Source organism: Triticum dicoccoides, chromosome 5B (assembly GCF_002162155.2).
Source record: "Triticum dicoccoides isolate Atlit2015 ecotype Zavitan chromosome 5B, WEW_v2.0, whole genome shotgun sequence".
In the NCBI taxonomy this organism is placed as follows: Eukaryota; Viridiplantae; Streptophyta; class Magnoliopsida; order Poales; family Poaceae; genus Triticum; species Triticum dicoccoides.
In genome coordinates this window covers 153,730,977-153,743,629 of record NC_041389.1, presented here as the reverse complement: position 1 = coordinate 153,743,629, position 12,653 = coordinate 153,730,977, and positions in this window count along the sequence as shown.

Here is a 12,653-nt window from a genome sequence, read left to right as displayed (position 1 = left end):
TGCCTGTTCGCGCGCGGCAAGCTCCTCCTCGTGGCTGTCGAGGTTCACTTTCCGTTGAGCCAGCTCGCCTTCGTGCGCGTACAGCTTCTCGCCGGTGAGCCGCTGCTGCTCTTCAGCTTCGGCCTTCTCGAGGAGGAAGGCCTTCCGCTCCTCAGCAAGCTGCTCCCGCTCCTCCGCCAAGGCCCGGAGAGTTTCCTGGCGAAGACCCCGGAGCTCCTCCGTGCGCTTCTCTATGTCCACGCTCGCCTTCGCGATGAGCGCTTCCCGGGACTCCAACTTGGCTTGGCGGGCGCGGTAGAGCGCCAGCAGCCTCCGTAGCAGCCGCTCCTCCTCAGGCTCGTCGCTGCTGCTTCCCGGCACATCGACGATTGACAACCCGGCAGAGGCGAGCACCTCCCCATCCAGAGCTTCTCCTTCCACCGGCGCCCTGGAGCTTGATGCCCAGGGGAGCTTGATCAAGATGCCCTCGCCGGCCTTCAGATAGGCGCCGGGCTGGGACTCCTCGAAGCCTGGCGCTGCGGCAGCGGCGGAGGGATCGGCGGTCGGTGTAGCGCCTAGCACTCCTGCGGCCTCAGGGCCGTCAGTGCGATCGCCGGATCCCTCGCCAGCTTCCTCGGCGGCAGCCTTGGCGGCCTCTTCGCCGGCGGGCACATCAGCGCCGGCTCTTTGTTCGGTGGCCGCGGCATCATCAGTACTGCCGCGCGTGTTCTCCTCGCCGCCCGCCTCGGTCTCCAATCGGATCCATGGAGGGTGGATCTGACGACCGGAGAAGAAGGAGAAATCAAACAAGCATTCGAAAGAAAAAAACAGCAGAAGAACACAAGGAAAGTTTCGGGAAAGAAAGGCTACATGTGCTGGGATCCGCTGTCATGGGCTCCACCACCGGGGGATCGTTGGCGCTGTCCCTTGCCGGAGACTCCTCCCTTGCTGGAGACTCCTCCCTTGCTGGAGATTTCTCCCTTGCCGGAGAACGCTTCCTTGCCGGGGAGTCCGCCCTTGGCAGCGTAGTCGAAGCAGACGACGAGTCGGAGGTGATCACCACGCCCTCCTGATGAAGCTGTTCTGCTCCTGCACAAACAAACCAGCGATCAGATGTCGACAAAGGAAAAGAGCAACCGCATGCGCCCAGAAGCAGAAAGTAAACCATGTACTTACCCTGGGGGCTGCGCTGGGGGCTGCTCTGCGGAGTAGTGGCCGGATCCGGCAAGGTGGTCTCGGGTGCGCCTCCTGCCATCGTAGTAGGCTCATCCTCGATGATAACCACCGGAGCCTTGGCCCTCTTCGCCGCCCTCTGGGCCAGAGTCCTGAAAAGGGAGAGTCCAGGGTGGATCAGATACATTGCAAGACAAGAATAGCAAATTGAAGAACTACAAGAATAACAAGGGAATCTTACTCTTCTTCTTCCTCCTCGTCGGAGCTGAGCGCGGAGAGGTCGAAGTTCGGCCCACCTCCGGCGCGACGAGGTGGAGGGGTGGGATCCCTTGGCCGTTTGGCGGGGACTGCGGCAGCAGCCCGAGACGACCCCGATCCAGTTGCCACCGCGGCGGGAGGAGCTCCCGCGGCAACCGTACTTGCCGCGGCGGAGCGCGTCGCGCGGCGCTGCGGCTATTGGCCCACTTGCCGCCCTGCTACGTCCCCGGCCCTGCGGAGGCGCCTTCTTGGCTACGCTGGGGGCTGCGCTGCGGGCCCTGCTCGCGGCAAGCTCCTTGGAGATGGCGGACCGCTCGCATCCTCGGCGGGCTCGCTCGATTCGGCGTCAGGCGCGGCGAGTTCTTCTTCGTCTTCGGGCCACTCCCGTTCGGCAAGGCTCGTCGCCAATGCCGCGTCGGCTTCTTCCACTGTGAACCCGAATTCACCTGCGTTGCGGCTGCCGCCGCCTCTTCCGCCCTGGTGGCGATGCGTTCCATCTCTTGGTTGGTGGTGTCGCGGGTGAGAAGCTTCTTTTCGTCAGCGTTGACAGCCACTTCCACTAGGCCCTCGAAGAACTGTTGCACGACGTCGTCGGCAGGTTCTTGCCAAGTTGGAATGATCCCGTGCGAATCGCACAACGGCATCATCGCGCAGATGCGGTCGCGCGAGGAGTTATTGCACAGAGGAACAACGCCTGCCGGCAACCTGAACCACTCGGGATGCTGTGGGTCATGCTTGAATGTCTCCTTGAGTATCCCGTCCAATTCTAGGACAGTGAAATTGTAATTGAGGCCCGGGCGCAACCTCATGATATCTGCCGGGCCTCCAAATTCCCAGGCGGGTCTCCCCCTCGCCTGCAGAGGGGCGATGCGGCGGCGAAGGAAATCTGCGCCGACAGCGCCTACAGTCAGCCCGGCAAGCCTGAGACGCAAAATCCGGGTGGTGGCGATCTTCAGCTTGTCGTCATCCGCGGACAGGGCGCTCCAGTCATTGCCACGCACTGCTGGGGTTTGGCGCAGGGCGGTGAACGGCTGCGGGTTCTCCTCTACAACCCAGCACCAATCTGCTCTCCACTCATCCCATTTGCTGTGGAGCTCCCCCTCTAGATAGGTCTCCTTTTTGCCGACTTGCGAGATCCAGGCGATCCCACCGGCAAGAGTTTCCCCTCTCTCGACACGAGGCATAAAAAAGTGGTGGAAGAGGGCTACGTTGGGGTGGATTCCGACAAAGTTTTCGCATAGATGGGCGAAAACTGCCATGGTCAGAACGGCGTTGGGGGTGAAATCAAGGAGGTGGAACCCGTAGGTGTTCATGATATCGCAGAAGAAATCAGAGAAGGGCGGGCAGAGCCCGTAGTAGAAGAACAAGGCAAAGAAAGGGTACCCGCCATCTAGAGCTTCTTGCGAGGCGATGGCGGAGAGTACCTTCGTGCGCGGATGCGCTCGCGTCTCCATCGACCAGAAGAGATAGTACCAATCCCTCAGATCGTTTGCAGAGAGCTCGGGGGGGAAAGTGGCCCGCTCCTTCCGCAGCGCCTCAAGCCGCTGCGCTTCGGTCGACTTCACAGCCTTCGCAGCCGCAGTCTTCGCGGCCTTCCCCTTCCCGGCTTTCGGAGCCATGGCGGAGGCGGTGGGGGAGATCGACGGCGCACGTGGTGGCGGTGGCGACGGGGGCGGAGCGCTACTCTCTTTAGACTTTGGAAGCGGAGGGGAGCGGCGAAGATTTCTGAGATTGCAGCAGCAAGATGGCGAAGGTGGGGGAACTGCCCCTGTTTCCCCTGCTTATAAAGAGGAGGAGGCGAACGTTGCGCATTTCCCGAATAAAGAACCACCCACGATCTCTCCCACGACGCCGCGATCGACGCGTGCCGTTACGGGGGGCGCGGTGGACACGGAGTTAGATTCGGCATAACCCAGGCCCGCGCGTGCCCGTGCCCTGTTTCTGGCCTGGCCCAATGTAACGCCCTCGATGCGGATATATCTCCCACGTGTCGAAGCACGACTTAGAGGCATAACCGCATTGAATGCAATGTCGCAAGTGAGGTAATCTTCACACAACCCATGTAATACATAAGGGAAAGAGATACATAGTTGGCTTACAATCGCCACTTCACACAATTACATGAATAAAGCATTACATCATCCAGATACAATCAAGGTCCGACTACGGAACCAAAATAAAAGAAGAACCCCAAATGCGACAAAGGTCCCCGATCGAGCCCAACTGGGCTCCACTACTGATCAACTAGAACGAAACAACACAAAGGGCAAGATCTTCATCGAGCTCCTCCTTGAGCTTGGTTGCGTCATCTGCACGGTAACATAGGCACCTGCAAACTGGTTTAGGAAGTATCTGTGAGCCACGGGGACTCAGCAATCTCGCACCCGCGAGATCAAGACTATTTAAGCTTATAGGAAGGATGGAGTAATGAGGTGGAGCTGCAGCAAGCGACTAGCATATATGGTGGCTAACATACGCAAATGAGAGCGAGAAGAGAAGGCAAAGCACGATCGATAAAAGTATGATCAAGAAGTGATCCTATAGCAACCTACGTCAAGCATAACTCCAACACCGTGTTCACTTCCCGGACTCCGCCGGAAAGAGACCATCACGGTTACACACGCGGTTGATGTATTTTAATTGAGGTCAACTTCGGGTTTTCTACAACCGGACGTTAACAAATTCCCATCTGCCCATAACCGCGGGCACGGCTTTCGAAAGATAATACCCTGCAGGGGTGTCCCAACTTAGCCCATCACAAGCTCTCACAGTCAATGAAGGAATAGACCTCCACCCGAGACGTTCTGATCAGACTCGGTATCCCGGTACAACAAGACATTTCGACAGGGTAAAGCTAAACCAGCAACACCGCCCGAATGTGCCGACAAATCCCGATAGGAGCTGCACATATCTCTTTCTCAGGGCACACTCGGATGAGCAATCCGTACAACTAAAACCAAACCTTGAGTTTCCCCGAGGGGGCGCTGCACAGGGCTCTAGTTCGGACCAACACTCAGAGGAGCACTGGCCCGGGGGGGTTAGAATAAAGATGACCCTTGAGTCTGCAGAACCCAAGGGAAGGTGGTAGGTTGTTAGTGCAAATGGTAAAACCAATGTTGGGCATTGCTGGAAGAGCTTTACTTAAGGCGAACTGTCAAGGGGTTCCCATTATAGCCCAACCGTGTAAGGAACGCAAAATCCGGGAACATAACACCGATATGACGGAAACTAGGGCGGCAAGAGTGGAACAAAACACCAGGCATAAGGCCGAGCCTTCCACCCTTTACCAAGTATATAGATGCATTAATTAAATAAGATATATTGTGATATCCCAACAAGTAAACATGTTCCAACAAGGAACAACATCTCCATGTTCCAACAAGGAACAAACTTCAATCTTCACCTGCAACTAACAACGCTATAAGAGGGGCTAAGCAAAGCGGTAACATAGCCAATCAATGGTTTGCTAGGACATGGTGGGTTAGAGGTTTGACATGGCAATTTGGGAGGCTGACAAGCAAATGGTAGGCATCGTAGCATTGGCATAGCAAAAGAGCGAGCAAACTAGCATAGCAAAGATAGTGGTGATTTCGAGGGTATGACCATCTTGCCTGAGATCCCGCAAGGAAGAAGAACGAATCCAAGAAGAAGACAAACGGTCGTAGACGAACAAATCCTCACAACTCCGGAACGAAACCGAAGCTAACGAGAGAAGCAACCCGGAAAGAAACAAACAACATAGTAAACACACAAGCATAAACAAGTCATGATGCACAAACAAGTATGATGCATGTCCGGTTTAATGAGGCATGGCATGGCAAAGTGCAACAAACAATACTACAAGTTAAGTGGAGCTCAATATGCAACGAGGTGCATGTTGACGGAACACCACATCAATTATTTAGTTAGATCCCGTTTATGCTACCCAACAATATTAACTGTTGTTAAACATGGCAAGAGGTGAAGCATAATATAAACTATACCATCTAAACAATTTAAATGGGGCCGGATATAAAAACAACAAATCCGGTAATTCCCCATATGCATTTAGCAATTTAATGCAACAACAAGTTTAAACATTTTAAATGTTGTTATCATGATGCGGATGACATATACAAGTTTTATGCAATTTTATGAAAATGTTGACATGAGCATGTTATGAAGCATTTGGTCACCATGGCGGAACAAAAAGGGTGCCACGGCGGCGAAACAAAAATGGTGCCACGGCAACATATCCGAAAATGATGCCACGGCAACATATCGGTTCCGGTAGCTCACGGAGATACCGGTGCAAAAGGAGGCGTGAGCGTGTCATGCAAGATGGTGGGGTGATCCCGGCTACCGGGTTCCCACGGTTCATCGGCATGGCGAACGAGGAGGAACGTGCATGAAGCAAACGGGCATGGTGCAAACATAGGGTGCATCTCATACAACACATGCATTTGGTCCACGGACGGCGTCTCGGGGTTATACCTTCGAAGCGTGCGTTTTCGGAGCGGTTCGAGTCGTTGAGGGAAGTAGTTGTTCACGGCGACGGTAGAGGTTCACGTTTCGTAGTCGTTCGAGCCATCGGTAGCGGTACTTGATGAATCCCGAAACGAACTTGGCGTCTTCGTGCGTAGGGGTACTTGGCGTTTCCGGAGACGACGGTAGAGGTACTTGACGCGTCGTTGTGGTACTTGGCAACAATCATAGAGACGATGCTTGGCGGTCCTAGGATGGTCTTGGCGTCCATGTAGTCGATCTTGCAGATCTTGACGGTCCAACACAAAACATCACAAGGGGCCTCGTGAGCGATGACGATGCTGAGCAGGAACTTGGGCGAACTGCATTGGCCGAAACGGAAGGTGGAGGTCGGCTTGTAGCAGAGGAACGGCAGGAGCAGGGGAGCTCCAGCAGGGACCGAGGCGCGGCAGGGGAGGACCCTGGCGAGGCACAGCCAGGTCCGGTGGTGGCGGCAGCAGGCTCTAGTGGTGGCGAAAGGGCGCGACGACGATGGGGCCCCTGGTCGCCGTAGAGGAAGCAGAGGAAGGCGCGGGTCCGACGACGATGGAGAACGGCAGGATGCGGCGAGGAGGAGGCCGCAGGAAGGCGGGGCCGCAGACATCCATGGCCTCAGCGAGGGGGTCGGGCGCGAGGCTCCTGTGGCGGCCATGGCTGCACGAGCTCGCGGACGGAGCTGCAGGCGCGAGCAGCCGAAGGAGGGCGTCGGCGCGGGAGGAGAAACAGGGCGAGGGAGCTTGAGGAACAACGCGACGGGGCAAAGGAGGCGAAGCAGGCGTCGAGGCAGGGGCGACGGGAGCCGGCGGGGACGCGCGCTCGATGCGGGAGAAGCATAGGGGAGGGGCGGCGCGAGGGCTCTGCTCCTCTCTCTCCCTGTGAGTGGCGGCGCCAGGAGGAGAACGAAGGGGAAAGGGATCGAGAGGAGGGGCTTCGAGCGAGAGGAAGGAGATGGGATCGAGCATTGCAGCGGCGCTGGAGGGAGTCGAGGGAGAGAGGCTGGGCTGGCCTTCGAGGCTAGGGTTAGGAAGGGGTTAGGTGGGCTGGACCTCCAGGCAAATGGGCCGGCCTGGTTAGACAGGCCCAAGAGGCCGGCTGGGCTTCTCTTCTCTCTCTGCTATTCTTTTTAGCAGAAAACAATTAAAGAGAAGAAAAGGAAAGAGAGGGTTAGGGAAAGGATTTGCGCATGGAGACAATTTTCCCGGACTCACAAAAATGAGCTCGATCCAGGAAAAATAGAAGTGGGCATGATAGAAAGATTTAAATTCAAACTCATTTGAAATTCAAATGGGTTTGAACTAGGACTTGATGAAAGGAAGGTCCAAAAATGTTTGGATTTTTGGTGGAGCTCCGGAAAATGATGAAATAATTTATGGGCAAGGTTGGAGACCAAGAAGTGAGATAACAAAGGCATGGAGAGTTATTTGCAAGTGTGTTATGGTGATTTCCGAAACAATGGAATATTTTATAATATAGCTCCCTAAATATCGGGAGGGTATGTTATAAAGAGAAGTCACCGTGTGAGTTCCCTCGGTTTAAATAGATCAAAAGATCTATGCAATTTATTTAGTTGAGTTTTTTTTTTAAAATGACATGATGCAATGCACATGATGCAAAGATGAATGCATCAAACAAATAAATCACACGACGAAACTCAGAGTAGCTGGAAGTCTTCTGGAGCGTCGGTCTCGGGGCGTTACAACACTCCACCACTACAAGAGGATCTCGTCCCGAGATCTAGGATGGCACCGGAGAGAAATGGAAGAGGAAGAGAAGAGGTAAAACTAAGTTGCTTCTTTGACCAATGAGTGAAACCAAAGAACATTGAGAGGTTGAACAAATTGAAAGAAAGAATACAAAGGAGATGAACGAGATTGCAAACAATTCGTTAGAAAGAGGAACAAGGAACATTACGAGAACTTGAAGGTTGCAAAGACATGAATCAAGAGTTTAATGGACAAGATAGAATTCGAAACCACTCCGGTTAAAACAAGATGAGAGGGGAAGAATTCGGGCAGTACTCCGGTTGAACATGGAAGGAATAGAACATGAACTTGAGAAGATGGGATGTTACTTGATGAAATCAACAACAAACTGCCTCCGGAACTATTGAAAGAATGGCACAATGGGTAAGAAGGATTTCAGACAGCTCTCCAGTTGAGGAAGGAGGGAAAACTTGATAAGATTAGAGAACTCGAATGAAAACATGACACTCCGGTTAAATGGATAAGCAAGAAAAGAACACGATCCTCACGAATCGAGATGGTGAGTGAAAAGAGCAACGTCACAATGCCTCCGAAAGAAATAATAGAAGATATATCATTGGAATAACAGAATGGAGAAGAAAATGCCAACTTCTGCCACAAATGAGTTTGGAAAGCATCCTTGCAAAGAAGAATTGAACGGAGTTGTTGGAAAATCAACAACGAAAAGCACAAGCTTGTAGTGGGCTTATGGAAAACATCTCAAAATTATGAGGTGACAACCGGCCACTAACGGAAACAATTGCTTTCTTGAGATCAACGAAGAGATGAAAACTTCTTCCACCAAGATGATAAAGAGATAACTTGGATCATTGGCAAGCACCACAAATAGCAACATTCCCAATGGAAGGCTTTTAGGTGAAATATGACACAAGATAACTCCAACAACGAGGTTGATGGATTTAAAATATCTCATACTTAACAACATGTGAATCATGGAACATGAACTCAAATTATCAAGAATGACATAATACCACCTCCAAAATATGGTAGAAGGAATTGCACTCCGGATTACCATATGAAGAAAGCTTGAGCTCCTTAGGAAAGAATCTCGATGAAAACTTTGAGAAGGGAATTAAATCCTTGATGAACCATCATGTAGAACCTCCATGAAGAACTCCGGTAAACAAAAGGAATGAAAAGAAAGAGAAATTGAAAACACAAGGTGAATCCTTGCAATGAATTAGATGGATCTCCGTGATAATTAGAGCTTGGAACTCCGGGAAAAAGAGAAGATGAAACAAATGAAACCGAGAATTTTAAGGGCCTCCGGAATAAAGAATTAATCACTTGGATGAACAAGAATAAGAATTATGTTATGCTTATCCTTCACCAATTAAATTGACGACAATCAACGGATTTGGCATACTACTTATTCTCGTAGAAAGGATTAAAAGAGATATAGCGTAAACTTGAGAAGGTCTTCAACGAACCACCGGTAGGATTGGAACAACAAATGAATTGATATGATGGACAAGGAAGAGAGATCTTGAAAGAACCACCGTAAGAATTGAAAATGATCGAAGTAGGGGTGCATCACCGGTAAGAATTAGCAAATGAACGAAGGTGCTTGAGACAAACTAGATACATGGGAACAAAGAGATCAAGAACTGATTAGAGGATATTCGATAGATGCACCGGCAAGATAGGAGAATGATAACTGACGACTGAGAATGAATAAACCTGAATTGATGGACTCCGGATGACAAACTGAGAAGACTCTTGAATATCTCCTGATGGGTGAAAAAGATTCTCACAATCGAAAACAATTATGAGAGGATGGCAACAAGCTAGCACCATGAATCTTGAAGAGAATAGAGCAAGATTAAAGAGAAACTCTTCTTCGGTCTTCAAATGATGAGAATGACAACGAGAAACACCACCAAGAATTATTGAGGCACACCGGAAGAATCAAAAGCGAAGAGGTTGAGCCAACTATGAAAAGAATTTGAAAGATCTTGGAGAAAAGCATTTGACTGATGATAACTCATTCTTACGTCAAACTTAGAGAAGAATTTAGGATAGCTCTGGGAAAATAGAAGAGTCAGGTAAGATCCTGGGAAAAGACCTGTGGGTTAGGGCCCACTCAAAAGAACACCGTTGAAAAGATTTAAAAGAGAGGCTGCACCGGTTGAATTAAATGACTTGAATGAGATACCAATCTCGAAAGAGCTTGAACGAATGCAGAGTGGAAACACGAATCTTCGAGAAATCTTGAGCACTCCGGAACAATTTAATAGCGAGAGATGGATGATTAAGAGGTGCACCGGCATAAGAAAAGCATTGGAAAAAAAAGGAGTATGCTTAATACCAAAGCTTGAATTAAATCCACCGGAGAAGAAAAGAACGAGGAATGACGAACTTGAAGCTCCATTAGAATCTTCATGAGAATCACCGGATAAGAACATTGACGGAAAAGAATGGAGAAACTTCCCATCAATAAAATGGATACTTGAAGAAGAAATCTTAGTCCTTGAAGAAAAACAAAAGGGAGGGAGGGTGGGAAAAACAAAGGCAACTTGGAGACGGATGAAACAAACACCGTTGAGAAGAAGTGATAAATGATCTTGCAAATGTTGACGTGAACGGATCCACTTGAGGAGAGACACACCGGTTAAAAAAAAGGATTGACAAGACAGACTCGATGATCAAGAAGGATTAGTATTCACATAGGAATATGAGAACACCATTTGGGAAAGGTATGGAATCAACATTTAACTTCGAAGCAACTCGAATACCACAACTCAAAACAAAACAAAGGATTGGCTTGCAAAATAAGCCAGAACAAACATATGATAGAGATTTCGTCCGAAGTTTTCGTGGTGGGGCCTACACGGGCTCGATCGTACATCACCATCATGTACAAGGCAGTGCACATGACATACGAAGCGTCCCCGAGTCGGCATAGCCAAGGACTCTTTAAGACACAACGAGACCACTGTAAAATCGATCGTGAATAGGCGGACCACTAGACGTCGAACCCCAATTTCATATCATACATCTGTCGGAAAGATATCCTAAGAGCTACTTGAATTCCCACCTATGAAACTCCCGAAATTTTCAGGTTATGCAATCAGGTGTTGGGGATACAGGGGAAGCATAATATCTCACCCAAACTAGCAAATCCTACATCCAGATGTATCCATCCTTCAACACATAACCAAGAAACCTTCGGAAATCATCTACCTCAACCTTCGAAAAGCATCCGTTATACAAGTCATGGCAATACTCCCGTACTCACCTCAGTACTGGGTTATCGGGGTTATCTCACCAACAACTGCATAAAAGAGATTTTCGATGTCGGCGTACTAAACTCAGGTATTCCAGAACTGCAACGATAAAATTATGATGACAACACCTCAGAGCTCAACTCCCCGGGACACTTCCATAAAACCCCTGACAGGAGGCACCAAGACAATGTTCTCATCATAAAACCATCGGAACGATTCCAAGATACCCGCGTGATCCTAAAATTTTTTTTTGTGAAATTTGAGAAGAGAAGAGTCAAAACTCTACGTCAGGATGCCTTACCAGAGCGATGAGGAGACTGGGAAGTAAAAAGAATTCCTAACTCTCCGATATATATAATCCTAAATGACTCAAAATATTTTTCTAGACACAACTCGGCCGCTAAAAACGATCAAGCAGTGGGGCTCCTAAGGTCGGGGAAGGCTCTGATTACCAACTTGTAACGCCCTCGATGCGGCTATATCTCCCACATCTCGAAGCACGACTTAGAGGCATAACCGCATTGAAAGCAATGTCGCAAGTGAGGTAATCTTCACACAACCCATGTAATACATAAGGGAAAGAGATACATAGTTGGCTTACAATCGCCACTTCACACAATTACATGAATAAAGCATTACATCATCCAGATACAATCAAGGTCCGACTACGGAACCAAAATAAAAGAAGAACCCCAAATGCGACAAAGGTCCCCGATCGACCCCAACTGGGCTCCACTACTGATCAACTAGAACGAAACAACACAAAGGGCAAGATCTTCATCGAGCTCCTCCTTGAGCTTGGTTGCGTCATCTGCACGGTAACATAGGCACCTGCAAACTGGTTTAGGAAGTATCTGTGAGCCACAGGGACTCAGCAATCTCGCACCCGCGAGATCAAGACTATTTAAGCTTATAGGAAGGATGGAGTAATGAGGTGGAGCTGCAGCAAGCGACTAGCATATATGGTGGCTAACATACGCAAATGAGAGCGAGAAGAGAAGGCAAAGCACGGTCGATAAAAGTATGATCAAGAAGTGATCCTATAGCAACCTACGTCAAGCATAACTCCAACACCGTGTTCACTTCCCGGACTCTGCCGGAAAGAGACCATCACGGTTACACACGCGGTTGATGTATTTTAATTGAGGTCAACTTCGGGTTTTCTACAACCGGACGTTAACAAATTCCCATCTGCCCATAACCGCGGGCACGACTTTCGAAAGATAATACCCTGCAGGGGTGTCCCAACTTAGCCCATCACAAGCTCTCACGGTCAACGAAGGAATAGACCTCCACCCGAGACGTTCCGATCAGACTCGGTATCCCGGTACAACAAGACATTTCGACAGGGTAAAGCTAAACCAGCAACACCGCCCGAATGTGCCGACAAATCCCGATAGGAGCTGCACATATCTCTTTCTCAGGGCACACTCAGATGAGCAATCCGTACAACTAAAACCAAACCTCGAGTTTCCCCGAGGGGAGCTGCACAGGGCTCTAGTTCGGACCAACACTCAGAGCAGCACTGGCCCGAGGGGGTTAGAATAAAGATGACCCTTGAGTCTGCAGAACCCAAGGGAAGGTGGTAGGTTGTTAGTGCAAATGGTAAAACCAATGTTGGGCATTGCTGGAAGAGCTTTACTTAAGGCGAACTGTCAAGGGGTTCCCATTATAGCCCAACCGTGTAAGGAACGCAAAATCCGGGAACATAACACCGATATGACGGAAACTAGGGCGGCAAGAGTGGAAC